The following is an 18,284-nucleotide window of genomic DNA, read 5'->3' as shown; positions in this document are numbered from 1 at the left end:
TCATCTCTGTTCCCTACTGTCACACTATGGACTTTCGATAGTGCAAAGACTAGATCTTATCAGTATCAGACAGTCTAAGACAGCATCAGTGTAAATGCAATGATTGGGCTCATTTTGAAGTTTCAAACACAGAAAACCCTTGAATCTGTAAGCCTATGTCTTGGACATTAAAAGACCTAAAGATGGAGCAGAAGAATCATTATTTTCTGTAACTATTAGTGCTGCTAACATTCTTTCAATCATCCAGATGCTACCCTGTGATTGTTTATTGACTCCCATAATTTAGCCCTCCCAAGGCACAACTGCTCTGTCATTACCTGAACTTCTTACATGTTTAGCTTGAAAATTGAATAAGCCCTGCACAGATAAGGAGCAAAAAAGATAAGGAGGGTTATTTTTGAGGAAGAATTTTTCTAATGGCTGTTTCTTGCTGTAAGAAATACACATTCTGTGCTCAGAAAAGGTAACACCACCTCATTATGATATACAGCCAGTAAATCTGATAAAAATGGATAAAACAAACTAAAAAAAATCAACCTCTTTTCCCCCCAGGTGTGTGAATCATTCAAAAACTCCTTCCCACTCCCCCATTTACCTGTGGATGAATAATGATCTCACTTGGTATTTGTTTCCTGTAATTATCACTGGTGTGTTTTGGGGCTGAAAAGCTTTGCTTCTTTTCCATTACTTCCTTACATTTTTTTTCCAAAGAAACCAATAAAGCACAAGTAATGAATAGTGAATGTAAACTTGGTGCAAATTCATGAAGCCTGGGAATCATGAGCATGCATTTCCATTACTACACATCAGTTCTTTGAATACAACCAGTAAGCAAAGACTGTGCTCCCATGAGGCAGCAGCAAATTACACTTGAGGCGTTGCTTCACAAACACACTAGTGAATCTGTTTGTTCATTATTCAGACTGTTTTGTCAAGTCCTGCTTGAGATGAGGAGGGCATTAGTTGAGTATATTTTGATTCCTCCTTTCCTAAGGAGTGCATGACATGTAAAGATTAAGGCTTCAGCCTATTGTACACATCCTTCTATTCTCAGGTCTCAAGATAAATAGGTAATGGCTATACCTCTCTTTCTGAAAGTTTGTGGCCATAAGCTCAGCTTGCCAAGCCTAGGGTTGTGCCTCCTGACATCTATCCACATGGCTGCCTCATGGATGACCAGGCCAAGCAACCTGCTGAAATACTAGCTGTGGTCAGGAAAATCCTGAAGAGACTATAGGCTCAAGAGGCAAAGCTGAAGAGACTAACATGATACTTTGTCTCCAGCAGAAGCAGCAGAAATCACTGGTTCTGTAGCCAATACTGTATAAATAGTAGACATCTCAGAACCCGATGATAGCAATCAAGAGAATTGAGGCCAGGAAGGATATTTTCCTTAGGTTAAGTTAACAATAACAACCTAATCTCTTAGTTTTTTTCACCTTTCTCTGAAGCATGGGATGTAGTCTGCTTCCTAGGGTGACAAAAGCATTGCAAATTAATAAATTTCCTATTAAGGAGGGAATAAGACACCCTCGCAATGCTCTTCATTTCTCTCTCTCACTCCCCATGATATCCATGTTGCATGCTAAATCCTGACTCAAGACCCAATTACATACTACATATTATAAATCTTCCCTGTGATGTCCCTTTACATAAGATCTATAAAACCTCCATAACACTCCAGAGCCAGACAAAGTCCAGAAGTTCATCAAGAGTTAGAGACTTGGTCACTAGCTTGGATGAAGGGGATATGGGTGGCTGTCTTCTCCGAGCTGAGACCCGCTATTGAAATAGACTAACTTAGATCTGAATATACAGCTCAGTACCATCTTGTATGTGTGTCTGGCTGAATTCCTGGCATATATGTGTGTGAAAGCATATACATATACTGTGTGTGGAGGATAGACTACTTCACACTAATTGATTTCAAATGTCAATGACATTTTCCCCCTGCTGTAGAATTATTTCTGCCACCTCATAAGGTCAGTTCAGAAGAACCATAATTGGCACAGGCTAGACATGCCAAACACTACAAGAAATATATTGTAGCTGTATGGCAAACCTATGTCTTGTTTTATTTTTAAATGTATATAATTACCCTGCCTTTGGCAAATACAACCCCCTGTGCATAACTGGCTTCAGTTTCCTGCAGTTTGTCAGACGCTAAATTCAACAGTGTGGGAGACCCTGCTGGTGCCCTCACCTCCCAACCAGCTGCAAACATGAAAAATAGAGCTGGCTTCAAACTTTATTTTATTTCACTTATTCAGGTGCAACCCTTTCCTGGGCCCTCAGAAATTGTGCAAGAGTCCAAATGAGGGAATGGGGAGAGGAGGGGAGATTAGGCCTCATTGTGATGTTAAACTAATAATTAATTCTTGATTATAATTTTTAGGTACACAGGCGACATTGCTACTTTAAGACAAAAAAATAATAAATTTGACAGCTCTTGCTCACTCCGCTGCTCACAGGAGGTTGCTTAGCAACCCCGAGATGTGGGATAGGGGAGGTTGCAGGAGTCAGATGCAGGGAGAGAAGTGGGTCCAGCACTTCTCTGGATGCTGGGCAAGCTGAGCCGCCACTGATGACAGGAATCCAACTGCATTATGTATCTTCCTGCCTGTTGGGGATCCACGCTACTATATATGGTCAGCATGAGATCTACCTGTGATGGAGTATACGTCTCCTTTAAAGATCCAGTAGGACAATTTGTCTTTCTAGCTAATGTAATTATGTACCTCTAATGGGAAAGTGCCTTGAGTGGTAGAAGCAACAAGGTTTAATTCCCAGCTTAAAGGTTTAAAAGATTTCCTGCTTAGGAAGGAAAAAGAGAGTTCAGCGAAGGCAGCTGCTTCCCCAAGAGTAAGGGAAGAGCTGTGAAGGAGGGAAATACTGTATTTTCCTCGATGTTAATAGGGTAAAGTGAGCCTGTTTTGAAGGTTTAAGTCTGAGGTGCTGTGTGAGGAAGCCAAAAACCTCTATAACCTACTACAGAGCCAAAGTTACCCCCAAAAGTAGGGATGAAATGCTGGAGACACCTTGTGCAGTTCAGGTCAATTGGACTTTAAATGGGAGCAGAGGTTGACCAGCTGGCTGGAATCTCTTCCTTCTTTGAATTCATTGATCCTTCCCTAGAAACCATTGCAGTCAATTCCCATGACCCCTGCTGATTAGTGATGCATTTGGGTGAATTGCCTTTATTTGCCACAACCAACCATTCATCTGTGCCAAACCCAGTACTCTCTCCCAGAGAAAGGAGAATATCTTGCTCATTGCAAGCTGAAGTAAATCTGGGGCCCAGCCAGAAGTGGTGGAACATCTGCTTTCTCCACAGGCTTTGCTACCTGATTTGATGATCTTCTAGATCTACCATTTAGGTCAACCTAGTGCTACAGCTTTGTAAGAAAGACTTTTCTCAAAGGTCAGATCTAGTACTTGGGGAATCTGCAGTCACTTCATATCTCTGCCATCGGTTTCTCTGAGATCTTGGGCAGGCCAGTTAACATCCCTGTGCCTCATTATTAAAGTAGGGTACAAGTACTTCTCCTCCAAGTTTAGATTAGCCCTTTCTCTGGCAGGGACCTCCCCTCCATGAATTGAACAGAGAACTGCCTTTTTCTCCAGTCAGAAGGAGGCCCTGACGCAGCGGACCACCACCTCAGTCTGAAGCCCCTGGATACAACTATCATGAAACTGAGAACGCTATTCTGAAAACTCACTGCAATGAGGGGGGAGGTAAAGAGAAGGCGGGGAAAAAGCAGATAGCCCTTTACTGAGGTTTAAGAGCAGGAATAAGAAAGCTTGTAGAGCCATCCTGCACAAGGCTTGACTGCTGTTTCCGCTGCCAGCAAGCACAGTTTTTTACAAAGAAGCAGATCTCAGTACTCCTTACATTTTACCCTATATGTCATCAGATGGCTTTGGCATTTTCTGTACTCATGATGTTCCTTGTCACTGCAGATCCTATTAACTCTGTAAGAACCTTCCACAGATACTCCATGAACTAGGGCACAGATTTAGACTCAATGAGAAATTTCTCCTGCAGCTGGAACACTGGCATTTCTCTTACGCTGAGAAATCTCTTTCTCTGTGTACTACTCTGTGGGACTGAGGTATCCCCCTACTTCATTTCAGGACAAATTATGATTTCACATGATTTTATTTAAATCAAAGCTGAACTCCATCCTGATTAGGATTAGCATCTGTTTCTATTTTTTCTTTTTCTTGGGCAATAAGGTAGCAGGATAACAGGAGATGCTGATGATACCTTTCTATATGGTTTTATGGCTGCATGAGAAGAAAATGGAGGAGAGTTAGCCCTTGCTTTCTGACAGTCCAAGTTCAATTACTCCTCAACTACCTTGTTGTTTCCCTTGCTGTGCCTATGGGGCACAAGATCCATCCTTCTTCAGGTCCTCCTAACCTGATGTAGCAACACTACATGCTACTACGTAGGTCAGACCATCTATCTCAGAGAAAGCAGCTTTCCAGAGTGTTCCACAGCCTTATTTTCAATACTGTCATGTTGATGATGGTCTTGGCATTAAAAAAGGAACAAAAGAGTATATCTAGCAAAACTGCAATGTGGTCGCAGGTCCGTGCTTGTATCTTCTGCTCAGAGATATCATCAGGTCCATGATAAAGTTTTCAGAGTGCTTTAGGGTCCTTCTGAACAGAGCTTGGTATGCATCCAGAGAGCAAGCTCAAGGAATCGTGTGCTATGTTAACATAGCAGTTTCAAAATCAATGCTTTTGCAGGAAAAAATGAGAAGCTGACAGCGTGCATGTGGCTTTTAGTCTGCAGTAGCATGGAGTAAAATAGCTGCTGTAATCCATCCTGGATTACTCTGCAGTGCGAGGAGCTAAGCATGTACACATGATCAGTTATTGTGTTTCAAGTGAACAGGGAAATTCAGCTTCCAGCTGGGAACCATTGTCTTTCTAAAACACACTGACATGACCATGTCCTAAATTGGATATGCACAACACATCTGTCATATTTATCATTTCTCCCTCCCCCCTTAAAAAACCAAACTGTTTTTCAGACTGATTCTCCCCACCAAATCTTACCTTTCTACTAGCTGCCGTAAACCATTGAAATGATTCTCAGGTACTGCAGTACATGAAAGATGGGTCCCGCCGTGCTGCTGCTCAAAGAACAATGCATCACCTGTTTTAGCTGAGATAAAACTAGATTATAACTTAGATACCCCTGTCCTGAGCACATATCTCTAGTGTTCCTGACAGCACTGCATCACACAGACCAGATAGTGTCTACCCACATGTAACAATATGCTTTTGTCCTTGACCTTTTGGAATCACACCCTTTCCATGCCAAAACATCAGAAAAATGGAGTGAGTCTGGTGCTCCCAAGGCCTTCCAACCACAGGAGCCATAGGTACAGGTGGAGCTGATGGGCATCTCAGCCAGGACAGAGCGAGGTACTAAACCAGATCTAGTGTCAAAGCATCAATCAGCCTATGCATGAAGTGGATGGTCACCTGATTTTAGCAAGGCAGATGCTACTAGCTGAATGCTTCAACAGCAGTAAGGAGTGACAATAAACCATAGTGCCTTAGAGGAAAAAGCCAGAGAGAGCAGGATGATGGCTAAAAAGGTGTATAGTCACCATCCTCCGCAGGAGAATATCAGAATCTCCTAACTTCTTGATATAAACATTATGAGGTTCCTGTTTAATCACTTTGTTGTTTTGGTCCTTCATGTTGAAGATGTGCCACCCAAAAACTAATGCATATGAATAATAATTGCCACAATATTAATAAGCTTATGATTAACCCTGGTGGGCAGCCAGAAGAGAGCCTTATGGGATTAATCTGTTACTGTGTTCAGTATAAGGGCCCCTATCTTGGAAAAGTAAGTACCCATCTATCTAAGCTGTCTGGGAACAATAAAATTGCTACTTCCTCCCTGACAAATTCCTGGAAGGCCAAGCTGGCTGCTGCTAGTGTCAACGGTGGCAGCTTCTGCTGTGACACACAGAGGTGACCCATTCCAGCAACAAAAGTTGCATCCCCTCGTTGCCTCTACCTTGCTAGCAGGAGCAGCAAATATTGATTAATTAAAGCATGATTTTCTATGACTCTCTTATTAGCTAGCTACCCTAATTCTGTTTCTTGCATTATATTTCCCTTTCTTGCAGCAGCCTGGGCCCAGACTCTTAAGTGTGTTGGCAGCATAATTTAATGTTGTGTCCACTACTGAGAAGTTTTTAACTGGCTCCATCCCTTCTGCAGAACTGCATCTTCCACAGTCTAATTGATCTAGGTTAGAAGTTTATCCTCTGTGGAGCAAACTATGAAGTTAGAGGGAGACTGTGTGACTTGCCCTAGGTGGTATGATCAGTAGGATTGTAAAAAGCCCAGATTTCCTTTCTTCTGGCCTTCTTTTACAATTTCCCTCCGTTGCTGAATCTGTGAAGACTGATGAGAACTCAACAAGGTTGTTTGTTGTGTCTCTAGCTCAGCTCCACAACAGTAAATTACTCCAAATCAGATTTCCTTCTTTTTTTTTTTTTTTTTTTTTTAAATAAATTTGTCCCCAAGCACTGAACACTGAAGAGCTGATCTCTGATGTGGCCTAAAGTAGTCTATCCTAATAACAGCCAGCTTTGGCTGTTGCAGTGTCAGATCATGGAACTTACCTCTCCTGGCTCTAACGGATTTCTCATCCTTAAAGATTTACAAAACCACTGTACTCTTGTTTTTCATGTGCCTCTTAAAGCCTATTCCCAACATCCTGCTGCAGAAACTTACTTTTCTAAAACTAAGACCATTCTTAATGTCCCTGTTACCCCAGAGTGCTCAGTGTGATCAGCTGTTAAAGGTGTTCCTTTCCACCTTCTCCAAATCCACCTTCTTCCTACATGTTTTTAAGATTCAGTATTCCCAGCTGCTACACATACATGGAAAAACCATTTGTAGTAATTAGATAAAATTACTTACACCTGCTCAGCAACACACTGCATTTTTATCTGCAGTAAATGACATTTTCCCCAAAGACTGCATATTAAATCTGAGATGTTTTCCTTTCTTTACCCTCTTCCTATTCCCTCCCAATTCCACTTATTGTCTGTGGCCTTTTAAGAGTCACTCAGTAGTTATTTTTTAGTATTAAATCCAGGAGAGCGTTGGGCTGACAGGTCACCAGCTTTTGTGTGAGAGTAAGTACATTAAGCTGGGTTTAATGGTGAATGTGAGTTGCACCCACCACGGCAGTAGGCATGGCACAATTTCTGCCTTGCAGCTGCACACTATGCGTAGCTGTGTCATTTAGGACTGACAGCAAGTAGAACAATTCATGCTCAAACTGGGCAAACAGGATTACTCTACTGCATGGATAGAGCGTAATTCCTCAGCAGTAGGTTTTTTTTCCTTGAGTGTCAGAACAGTAGAAGTTGAAAGGTGTTTAAGCAATATAATACCTGAAGTTGCAGGTAGCAAAAAATTAAAAATCAAATAGTAATAACCTGAGTTTCCCAGATAAACCAGTTAGATTCAAACCATACACAGCCCATTATGTGTTTACATAAATTTAATAACCATTAAATCTTTCACTGCAAGTCATCAGTTTCCATTAAATCCAGTGGCAATTTCCCAAAGAATGATGCTCACATGGACCTTTTTAAAATAGCAGCTGAACATCTCATAAACTTTAATGCCTTTTTCCCCACAACAGCCATAATTAAGTCAGGAAGTACTTTTATCCGCATTTACTAGATGAGGGTGCTTTACAGGGCAATTCCTTCATTTGCCTAAGGTCATATAAATGACTGGATGCCGAGACAGAAACTAAACTTGTCTTTCTGATATCCCAGTCTCCTATCATAACCATGGGATTATTCAGTGGCTGATTTGAATCTCTTTTCAGCCACTCCTTTTTAGACAGTATCTCTGCAGTATGTCTCCATTGGACTGTATACCATAAAACCTCCAGCATGTTATGGAATAAACGTCCATATCAATAGTTTCCATCTCCCTTCCTTTCCCTGTAATGTGTTACAGCTTTTCCTATCCTGAGCCAGGAGAACAGGCATGGAAAAACAGCAGATGTTCAGTCCTGGGCAGAAAATGGATGTATTTCTGTCCCTGACTTTGCATTTCCCACTGTACCTGCATCATATCTGACTGCTTCTGGCATCAGATATGGCATGACTTTGTACCAAGATTGTCAAAGACAACACAAAAAAGACTAATCCTTTAGGGATTTTTCTCCTAGCCTCTCTCCAGTCTGATAGCTTTTCTATGTGCCACATTCATACATATTCACATTATAGCTTTCTTACCTACTTGAAAGATTTTAAACTTGTAAACTTCCTTTCTAAGGCAACAAAGAGTTCCTCTGTGCAGAGTGGGCACCAAATCCTTTACTGAGGTACAGGTATATTACAGCCACAATGTATCCCATATCTCTGTGAAAAAAAAAAGAACAACAAAACAGTTCTCTTATTAAAAATGACAGAAAGATATCAGATTTGTCTGGTTTCAATTTACTCTTGAAAAACATATACTGCATTTTGTCCCCATTTCCATTAATGTATGTGTCTCTCTCTATTTCTCCTTTCAAGATTTGATCCATCTATTTTGCATACTATTATATACAAGTCAGCACACAATCTACTGACTAATCTTCTCCAGGAATTGACAACTCGTAGATCTCAGCAGCAGAGCAAGTGCCAGCAGATGCCTTCTTGGAGCAGACGTAAGGCTATTCCTTCCAATAGAAGGCCACCTTTTTGATAAAGCTGGTAATTAATTTCTTTCAAAGCCAGGCCAGCGAGACCTACAGAAAGACCATATTTTTTTAAGGCGTTTAAAGGATCTGATCTTCTGATATTAATCATAAGAATTTTGGGACCTTCCATAAGGCCTGTCCCATGTGCATGGTAGACTGTAGGAAGTTGTTGTTGACTTTGGTGGAAAATAATGAGCCTTTTTTAGGCCATCTGAGAAATCTAGCCTTAAATACCTTTTTCTACCTTTTTTCTTGTTGTTACTTAAATAGATTTGGTGTTTCCCCAAAGAGGTGATAGGTACTACAGAGACAAAGTACATGCCATAAACGTTCAGTACAAAAAAACAATGTGTCATTGTATCACTCCGTAATATAATCAGCAATATGGTCCTTAATTATTGTTATTGAGCCTTGCAGCCATAATAGGTTTTCTTCTATTTTCTGCATTCCCTTCAACACTTTCAACATTTTCCTTTGATATTTCATTTCTATGTAGTATCTAACAATAATTACAAAACTCTTCTTGTGCCTGTCAAAAAAATAAAATAAAATAAATCCTGAGGTGCTATACCCAGAAACAGAGAAATATAAGGAGCCTACAAATTCATTTTCAAATATTAGGTTCCCTAGGCACAACCCTGACTCGGAAATAGAAGTCAAGTTACTGAGGGGTGTTTGTGAGTGTTGAATTTGGTTTTATTTGTGCTTGAATTTGTGTATGTTGCTTTTGGGCTCTTTCGCTTAATGCCTTTGAGAGCTGAACTGGCATACTGTATATTTAAAAGAAATGCAATAAAAACAATTTAGCACCTTTCCCCTGTGTCTGCATCTGTTATTTCCTACTCATAGGAGAGAATAAATCGTTAATATATATATTTATCTATTTATATTTATATGCATAAATATATATATACATGTTTTGTTGTTGGGTTTTTTGGGTGGGTTTTTGTTTGGTTGGGTTTTTTTTACTGACAGAGTCAGGATTTTCTAAGCTAGAAGCAAAAACTTTGTCTCTAACAGGAGGAATCATTTTCTCAGAAACAGGATTTGCTGAAATAAGTTCATGATGCTACTATATTCAAAAGACAGCAACTATTGCCTCTCTAATTTCTTTGTTTCCAGTACCATCACACACTCCAATCTGTAATATTGTCAATTTTATGGAAATCGAAGTTGACAGCTGCTGTGGGTAGAAGAGTCACCAATACCAAGAGTAGGAACTCACAGATTCTATGTTAAAAATCAATTCTTACCGTATCTGTACTTCTTATTGATTTGTATCTTTAGTAGATCAAATGCCAATAAAAGGTTCTCTCCTTTCTCATAAGGGTTTAACAATCATAAGACAAAATTTAAAGTCTCACTGTCAGGCCAGGACTTGCCCCATTTCTATAATCACAACACATGAACATGATCAAAAATAGATGTACAATATGCATCAGTGGATCCTTAGCATAAACCTTTAAAACAAGTTGCGCTGTGAGCAAGAGTATTAAGAAAGGTGGATCTCATAGTGAATTTGACTTGTGGTTGTGTTCTCTGCTATCTAGCAGTGAGCTCCAGGTGAAGATTTCTCCATGGTTGGGACTGTCACAGCTCTCTCCTACATATTCTTTCCGGTTTCTAATAAAACTCAAAATCATATGGCAGCACTTCCTCAGCTGAGGATACTTTGTGATCTACCAGGTTTCATAATACTTGTAGTAATTTAATCTTTGAGACCTCTACCATTTGACCTTTTGTCTCATCTCATTGTAGTTGATTAACTAATTAAAAAAATTATTAGAGATGATGGTAAAATAGATGGAGAATTCACCCCCAAAGAGTGAACACATAAGCCCTGTTTCATTAGGCAACCAATATAAAAACCCATTTTGGTTCACTGAAACAAAATTCATAGATTTATTCTTTTTACTACCAGACCTTAATTCACAACCCTGCTGCTGTTATCTCTGGAGCTAAGAGCAGTTTATCATAGGTAGGCATTGCATTGAACTGATTCAGAAAAGCAAGCAGACATTTAGTGCAACAGTGTGATACATTGCACAACTTTGAGTCAATATGTCATATGACAAATTATATATGAGGATTCTCACAGTATGTATATAATCAGAGAAAGTTATGTTGGTCCTTTATTTGGGACCTGAAAGGACAGAACAGTTGGTGCGAGTAGAGAAGGAAAGGGAAAACATTAAAGCATAAATCAGAATAATTTAGGTTGGAAGGGATCTCCAGAGGTCTGTAACCCAGCCCCCTGTTCAAAGCAGAGGTAACTGCAAAGTTAGATGCAGATGCCCATAGCCTTATCCAGTCCAATTTTGCAACTGTCCAAAGCCAGAGAATCCAGTGTCTCTGGGCAGTCTGAGAAACTGGACAAAATTGGCAGATACTGTATATCCATTTCCTGATGAAAAGCAGCCCAAGTCTGCTTACTTGGTATCCAGGGTCTTTATGTTGTTATTTGTTTTCCTCACTTCCATCAGGATCTGAAACTCCACTGTCACTGCACCTAAGGCTTCCCTGGATGTCATATCATTCTGCCTTATACACAAATAAAAGTAATAATATATATAAAAATATGATGCATGACTCCTTCCTTTTGAAAGGCCCTGTTTTGCAATCCATTCAGGACACATACCTTCCTCCTGGCAAGCTATTCGTCTCTTAAAAACACCTCTCATAGCCAAGTAGTCTTTTTAACTGACATGGGAATTATTGGGTTGTTGTACTCTGGTAATGGATGCTTATTTTATCATGGAAAGAGGCAATGATGGTGCAAGTTTGCCTAAAATATTGGGGAAAGAACAGCTCAAATTACAGCTCAAATAGGGAATATTAATAAATAATAGACTCATTTGTTGCTAATTGACCCATGTACTCTCCTTCATTTGGTTAGGGAGCTGGATCAGACAGTTCAGGTGTATGGGACAATTCATATCACTTTGAACTTTTTTTAAATTATGTACCATGCATCCTCAGGACCTGTTCTTAGGTCTCCATGAACCATCAAGAAGTACTTTGTATTATATCAAGTAACTTAGCTGGGTACAAGAGATTTAAATACAATTTCTGGCCCTTCTTTTAGCTCCTGGTATGAAGCCAGTCAATCACTGTACCACTGTGTCTCAGGAAATACAGATATGGGGACTTGCTGTCTCAGACTGGGACAAAAGATGTCTCTTATGACCTAGTAAAATACCCAGTGGACTGGAAAATGCTCTTGCTTGTTTACACCGGTAATGATTGCACACAATGCAACTAATGTTTTATGTTTTGCTGTTCCTAGTAATGCCTGCAGCACCATATTGATTGTTTCTATTTCAAACAATAGACACAGATAGATAAGGCCAACCCATGTGAGCTCAAATTAAACCAGCTGTTTAGCTCCACTGACCTGAACCCATAGTACTGCCAATCTTATTCAAAATCTGTCAGCTAAGACCACAATACCATGGTAGTTACTCTACAACCCTTTACTCAGCAAGTGTCTATTTTAAAGCTTTTGCACTCCTAGAGTTAATAGATAACTTGGATTATATGAACTTCATCTCACGGGACTGGTCTGCAAGACAGAAGAGTGCAAGTATATTTATACAGCAAAGCTGAAGAAGCATAAAAGCATATTAATAGGCTAACACTGTGCATCTGGGTATTCTAGGATGTGTATTGTTTCTTCAAGGAGGATCTTCTGTGATTTGTTAAACCACTGATAGCTATTTCATTGTGTTTTCTGAAAAGGCAGGTGTCTGTTCCTCCATGGCAGAGGAAGACATACGTGGAGAACTGAGAAGTGGTGAAGGAGCTACAATGAAACTTTTAGTGTCGGAGCTCTGCTGGTTAATTTAATCTGTGATGAAAGCTTCCTTAATATACAAAGATGACAATATCTGTAGATTTTTTAGAATGCACAGCATTGAGGTGGGTTAGGAGAGCAGCTCAGTAAAATTTTCTTAAGAGCATGTAGTCATCCTGCCTACTGTGTGTAGCTTAATGTACCTTTTTTGTACCTGGTTGTGTCATTCTGTCATTGTATTCCCAGCACAGGGTCTTAGTTCACCCACGTGGTGATATTGCGATGTTTGTCTCATGAGAATTATGTATGCAAAGCAGATAAGTACCTTTTGTGTTACCTCCCTCCACATCATGCGAGGACACTGAGAAAGTAGCAGTGGTAGGAAAGAAGGTATAAACCAATTTACTTTTCTGCCTCATTTCTTATAATCTCACAAGTCTACATCCTAGCAAGTATATAATAATATATAACTTGCCATATGTGAACCTAAAAAACTTCCAGTAATTACAGATAAACCAAAGAGAAATTACTGAGGGTCTCCTCAGGTCTACTTTCATAGAAAATGAAAATGTGACCTTTGCTGGAAGATATAATAAAGGCTTAGGAAACCAAAGTGTCAAATCAAGCGCCTTTGAGCAAGAACTGGGGGAGTCAGGGTTACTGTGCTGAGCTTATACTGGTCTGCTTCCAGGGGAACTATAACTCCTCATTTATCACCTATTAGTCACATAGTAAAACTAAAGATTCTTCTTTTTGCTTGGGACAGCACAGAGAAATTATTATCTGCATGTTCTTCTGAAAAAATAAAGCCATTTGAAGTGCAGGGTATATCAGCTTGCTTTGTGTTTCAAAAGAACCTTACAAATTAAGATCTTGCTTAATAGATTGAATGATGGGTACAGGGATGGCAAAGCAGCTGGCAGTGGCATATCACCTCTAACAAAATCAAGGCAATATCTAGATGACATTTCTGTGTGACGGATGCATAAGGATTGGTTTCAATCCTGTACCTAGTAAAACCTTCCAGATGTTCTAGCATCTCTGCTTTTTAGAACAGTTAATGAAATTGTGGAGAAAACATAGGAAATAATTTCAGAGATAAATGAGAAATCTTGTGGGCAGTCAATGGGAATAGTCTATTATAGTTTGTGAAATGTACGATGGAGAGGTACCTTGTTTACAATAAATGAACAATTTTGTGAGAAGAAAATGCCAGATAATAAAAAGCTCTTTGTTCTGGTGGAGAACAACAAATAGCTGAAAACACCTTAATTGAGAGTCAAGGTCTAAATGTCTTACACCGATAGTGGTAAAATACTAGAATAACTATAAAAGAACCAGGAGGTTTTCCATTTCTAGATGACTTCAGAAGTGTGGTTGCTGCTGCCAAAGAGTGGTTTTAACAGCCTAAACAGCCTATCACAAGTTCTGGTACCATGGGTGGAATGTGTTAAGACTGCTATGGTCATACTAGATGAGCTAATGGTCCCTCCTGGCTTCAGAGTCTATCAACCTATTAATTAGCAGCTAATTAGCAGCTGGTAGCAATAATAGGCTATTATCTTGTAGCAAGTCAGCCAGTAGAAGAACAAGTAACACACACATTGGCACATTATATGACTGAGTAATACTAATTTTTAATAGCCTTACTTCTGCTATTTAGAATTAAGTGACATAGATCCTCTGAGATGTACAGATGAATAAACAGATTTAGCCATATAGTAGAGTTAGTCTAACCTAGGGGACCTCCCCAGCTCCCACTTTGTCCTCAAGTTACATCACAGACTTGAAGAAAAAAAGCCACACAAGGTCTTTCCATTAGAAAGTTTTCAGGTTTTTTTTTTGAAAGAGAAATGCAAAGTCCACTTTAGTACTTAAAAATTAATAATAATCATAAGAGGACATGGACCATGCAAAATCTACATTTAAGCAAACATTTTAATGTTGCTATGCTATTTTTCATAACCTAAAAAAAATTAGGTTTTTTATCACCTAAAAAAACTAGGTTAAAGTTTTGACTTTCCAAGTTTTCCTTGGAAACATTAGCCAAATACATTTTTTTCAGTTTTCTCAAAATTCTTTGGGGGAGAACACTATATTGTTCACCCACGTCTGATAACACTTCCTTTCTGTTTGCTTTCCTTAATTAAAGTTAGCTTCTGGATACACCCTGTCAATTGTCATCCTGGAAATCTAGGAACAGAGCCAGGAAAAGAAATCTTACCTTAGGTTACTCCCAAATACTCTTCCCTTTGTCAAAAGAAAGACAGAAACTCCACAAAAGAGTCACTCTGAAAACCCATGCTAAGTTATACTCTGGACAATAAAACGGATTAATATTATCCTTGTGAGATTAGCCTTTGTGAATGCCTACATAAACAGTCAATTTTCTCATCTATAGAAAGCAGCACTAATACCTTCCTCACTGGCAGGACTAACTCCTCACTCATTAGCAGACTTTAAGGCAGGTTTCTTCCAGAAGCATCAAACTAAATCCACAATACTAATGTATGTTCATTAGCCTCCAGATTTCTTTCTGATTCTGCATTTGTGGTCTAAATATTCCTACCACAAAAGCTGGGATTTGTACACACAATAGCTCTGAATTTCGTGTGTGGACCAAGCCAGACAGACTGATGCAGCTTCCTCATCTATTCTATACCCTAACCTTTTTCTCTATGAAAAGGGAAAGAAACAATGAAGAGATAAGAAACAGAAGTCATTTGTGCTGGGTCCTAGCCCTATTGCTTTCTTATAGATACTACAGATAATATACCTCTGCAATCGTCCTGTTAGTATGGAAGGGAAAAGTAAAAAAAAAACAACAAAACAAACCAAAAACGAAGCACAAAAAAAACCCAAACCAAAACAAAAAAATCCATTACAGAGGCCAGAGAGAGACTTATAAAGGGATTAAAACACAACAGGAAGAGTCCTCAGCAAAAGGAGGGTTGCTTCAGGTCATACAAGCCCTTTGACCTAGAGCAATAGTAAAGTAGTGACAAGCTAGGAAGAAAAACTCTTTGGTGTGAAGTGCTCCTGATCTCTAATACTACTTACCTGGAAGATGTGGTAGAAGTCTATTATTTTGTCCCATGTATTTTTAAATACTTCCAAACATACAAAAGAACCTGTAGAGAGTTATTCTTCATTCAGCGAATAGTCCGCATCATTAATGTGCTTTTCCTCAGAATATTTTTTCTCTCCTCTGGCTTCAAACTTGCAAGTTCAAGGAGGATCCATTATCTCTGTGGTTAGACAAAATGGGTTTAGACATTCTGGTAATTTCTTGGCTGCTTGCACAGGTTCCTTAAGTCCCTCCAGGTTTATTAGACAGCAAAGAGAGTAGGTAGTTGCTTTAGTCGTGTGATCTGTCCGTCAGGTGTTTTACTGTATTTGTCAAATAGAAATATCCATAATGAAGACTTTGATTCTTCTTTGTTTCCTGTAAAGAAAAAAAAACCAAAACACCACAATGCATAGTCTTTCATTAATCCACATTCTGCTCAGATGTGGAAGTAACATTCTAATTAAAGGCTCTGGGTAGTCCGGTATGCCTCTGTATTAAGGCTCCTACCAAGCCTTATGTTTTGTATTTTATTGTTAGAGAGTAAAGGTGAGATGTGGGAGGAAAAAAAGGGAGGGTAGAATGAGGTGTTTTATTTCTCTTAGGTAATGGACTCAATAAAGGAAAAGAGAATATTTCAAAAACAAAAGAGATGGAAGAAATGAAGAGAGAGATGAAAAAGTAAACATGAAGTGACAGGAAAGAAGCAAGAGTATTATTATTGCACGTCCATTTTTAGTATGCATAGCTACCATCATCTATGTGATTTAAGGAAAATGAAAGCCAGATTTCTAACTTTAGCAAAGAAAGATTGTCTTGCACTATTTTTAATAACAAGAGAGTTCACTTTCAATTGTGCTGAAAAATGATATGAAGGGAATATAAAGAATGAAATTCTGGAAAAACAACACACATTACAGCCTCACAAAATTAATTGCTGCACAGCATGAAAATATTAGGCTAGACTACCCAGTAGATAGACTGGAAAGATACCAAATTTGTGAACACAATTACTCCAGGGTGAAAATGTCAGAGCCTATTGTACTAAAATAAAAATTCCATTGGTTATGGCAAATAATCACCAATTGAATCAGAAATATTCTGTCTATTATTCTACTGTATAAACATCACATTCATTCCGTCATTCGAATGTATAATCACTGCCCTTGTTTACATAGCTTGCATTGCGCAGAATGTAATTTTTTTGCCAAAATATAAAGCACTACAGGCTTATTAAATCCTAGCTATAAACTCTTTCTTGAGGAATAAAAACAAGCTGCTTTGAAAGGCTGAAATGGCTGTTGGCTCACCCGAAATGATTTGTAGGGAACAAGGGAACATGCACAGAATGTGGTAGTGCACGGCGAGCAGCACCTGCTTCTGCAGCTGAGCCAAGGTTGGGTGGATGGGAGCTGTAGATCACACTGTAGTGAGGACTGGGCAGGACCAGGCAGACTCTCATGGTTCCTCAGAAAATACCAGGGTAGATCCAGTGGTGAGTTTTACCTGAGGAATGGCCTTGCTACCTGTTCATGAGTCACTATTTCCCTGAAAGTCTGAATAGCCATTTCTATTTGTGCAAGGCTTCACTCATCCTAGCAAATGCATCATTTTGATTATTTATTGTTATAGCAATGCCTTGTGGATGGAACTGAGGAGGCTGCTATTTCAAACCAGGCAACATAAACTTATACAATGAGAGAGAAGGTCTATACTATTTCTGCCTCTTTCCCACTAGCCAAGACAGCATACGCTTTGGGTGGCATGACAGGGAATAGGCCATTTTCTGGTGTTCAATCATATTATGATTTCATCTAGCTCTGAATCACTCCTCCTCTTGTAACTCAAAAGGTAAGAAAGGAAAGAGAAGTGCCATTCCCAAGGTCAAACTATAAATCTGTGGCAGACTGGAATAGCAAATAGCCTCCAGCCTGTTGGTCTCTGCTCACAAAGCAAGACTGTGCAGGACATTTATATTTCCCTTTCATCATGAGCTTCCTAGAATATTCACTTTCCTACCCATATAGTGTTGTATATCATAATGAAGAGACCTTCTGTGGTTACTGTCAATTTTGTCAAGCATCAACAGCTGTCTAAGCACACATGGATTACCATGATTGAGTAATCCCTGTCAGGAGTGTGGTGGATGCTATGTCTCTGGCATTGAGCTACGAGCATGCTTTTTCCCCCACACTTTATGTTCTTTCTGTAGATTTTGAAATTAAAAACTTGAAATATAGAGCATGGAAAAGGAGATAATTTATCCAATTATCTTTCATTCTAAAGTCTCATAATTATGTATAACATAAGTAGAAATTGTTAATATCATTTAATATTCAATTGGTTTGGCCTTAAGAATATCATCTATTTCCTTTGATCATGGAAAGCTATGCACCTTTTGCATGAACATTTGCATTAAAATAAATCACATAGTGCTATGCAAATGCTAGGTAAAATACAGATCACCACACCAAGGGGCTTTGGCAATGCCATGTTTCCTTGTAGTTACTACTGGAGAATGGGAGGTGAGACACCCTGATTCTTAGTCTTGATCTGTCATTTATCTGCACTACTCGTTCTAAGACTCAGTGCTCTTATATTCAAGAATGGATAATGCTAGTGGATCAGGAGGCTTAATGAATCTAAAAGTCCTTCGGAGCTTCTTGGATGAG

This window comes from Larus michahellis, chromosome 6 (assembly GCF_964199755.1).
Source record: "Larus michahellis chromosome 6, bLarMic1.1, whole genome shotgun sequence".
Classification (NCBI taxonomy): domain Eukaryota; kingdom Metazoa; phylum Chordata; class Aves; order Charadriiformes; family Laridae; genus Larus; species Larus michahellis.
Note: the sequence above shows the minus strand (reverse complement) of the source record.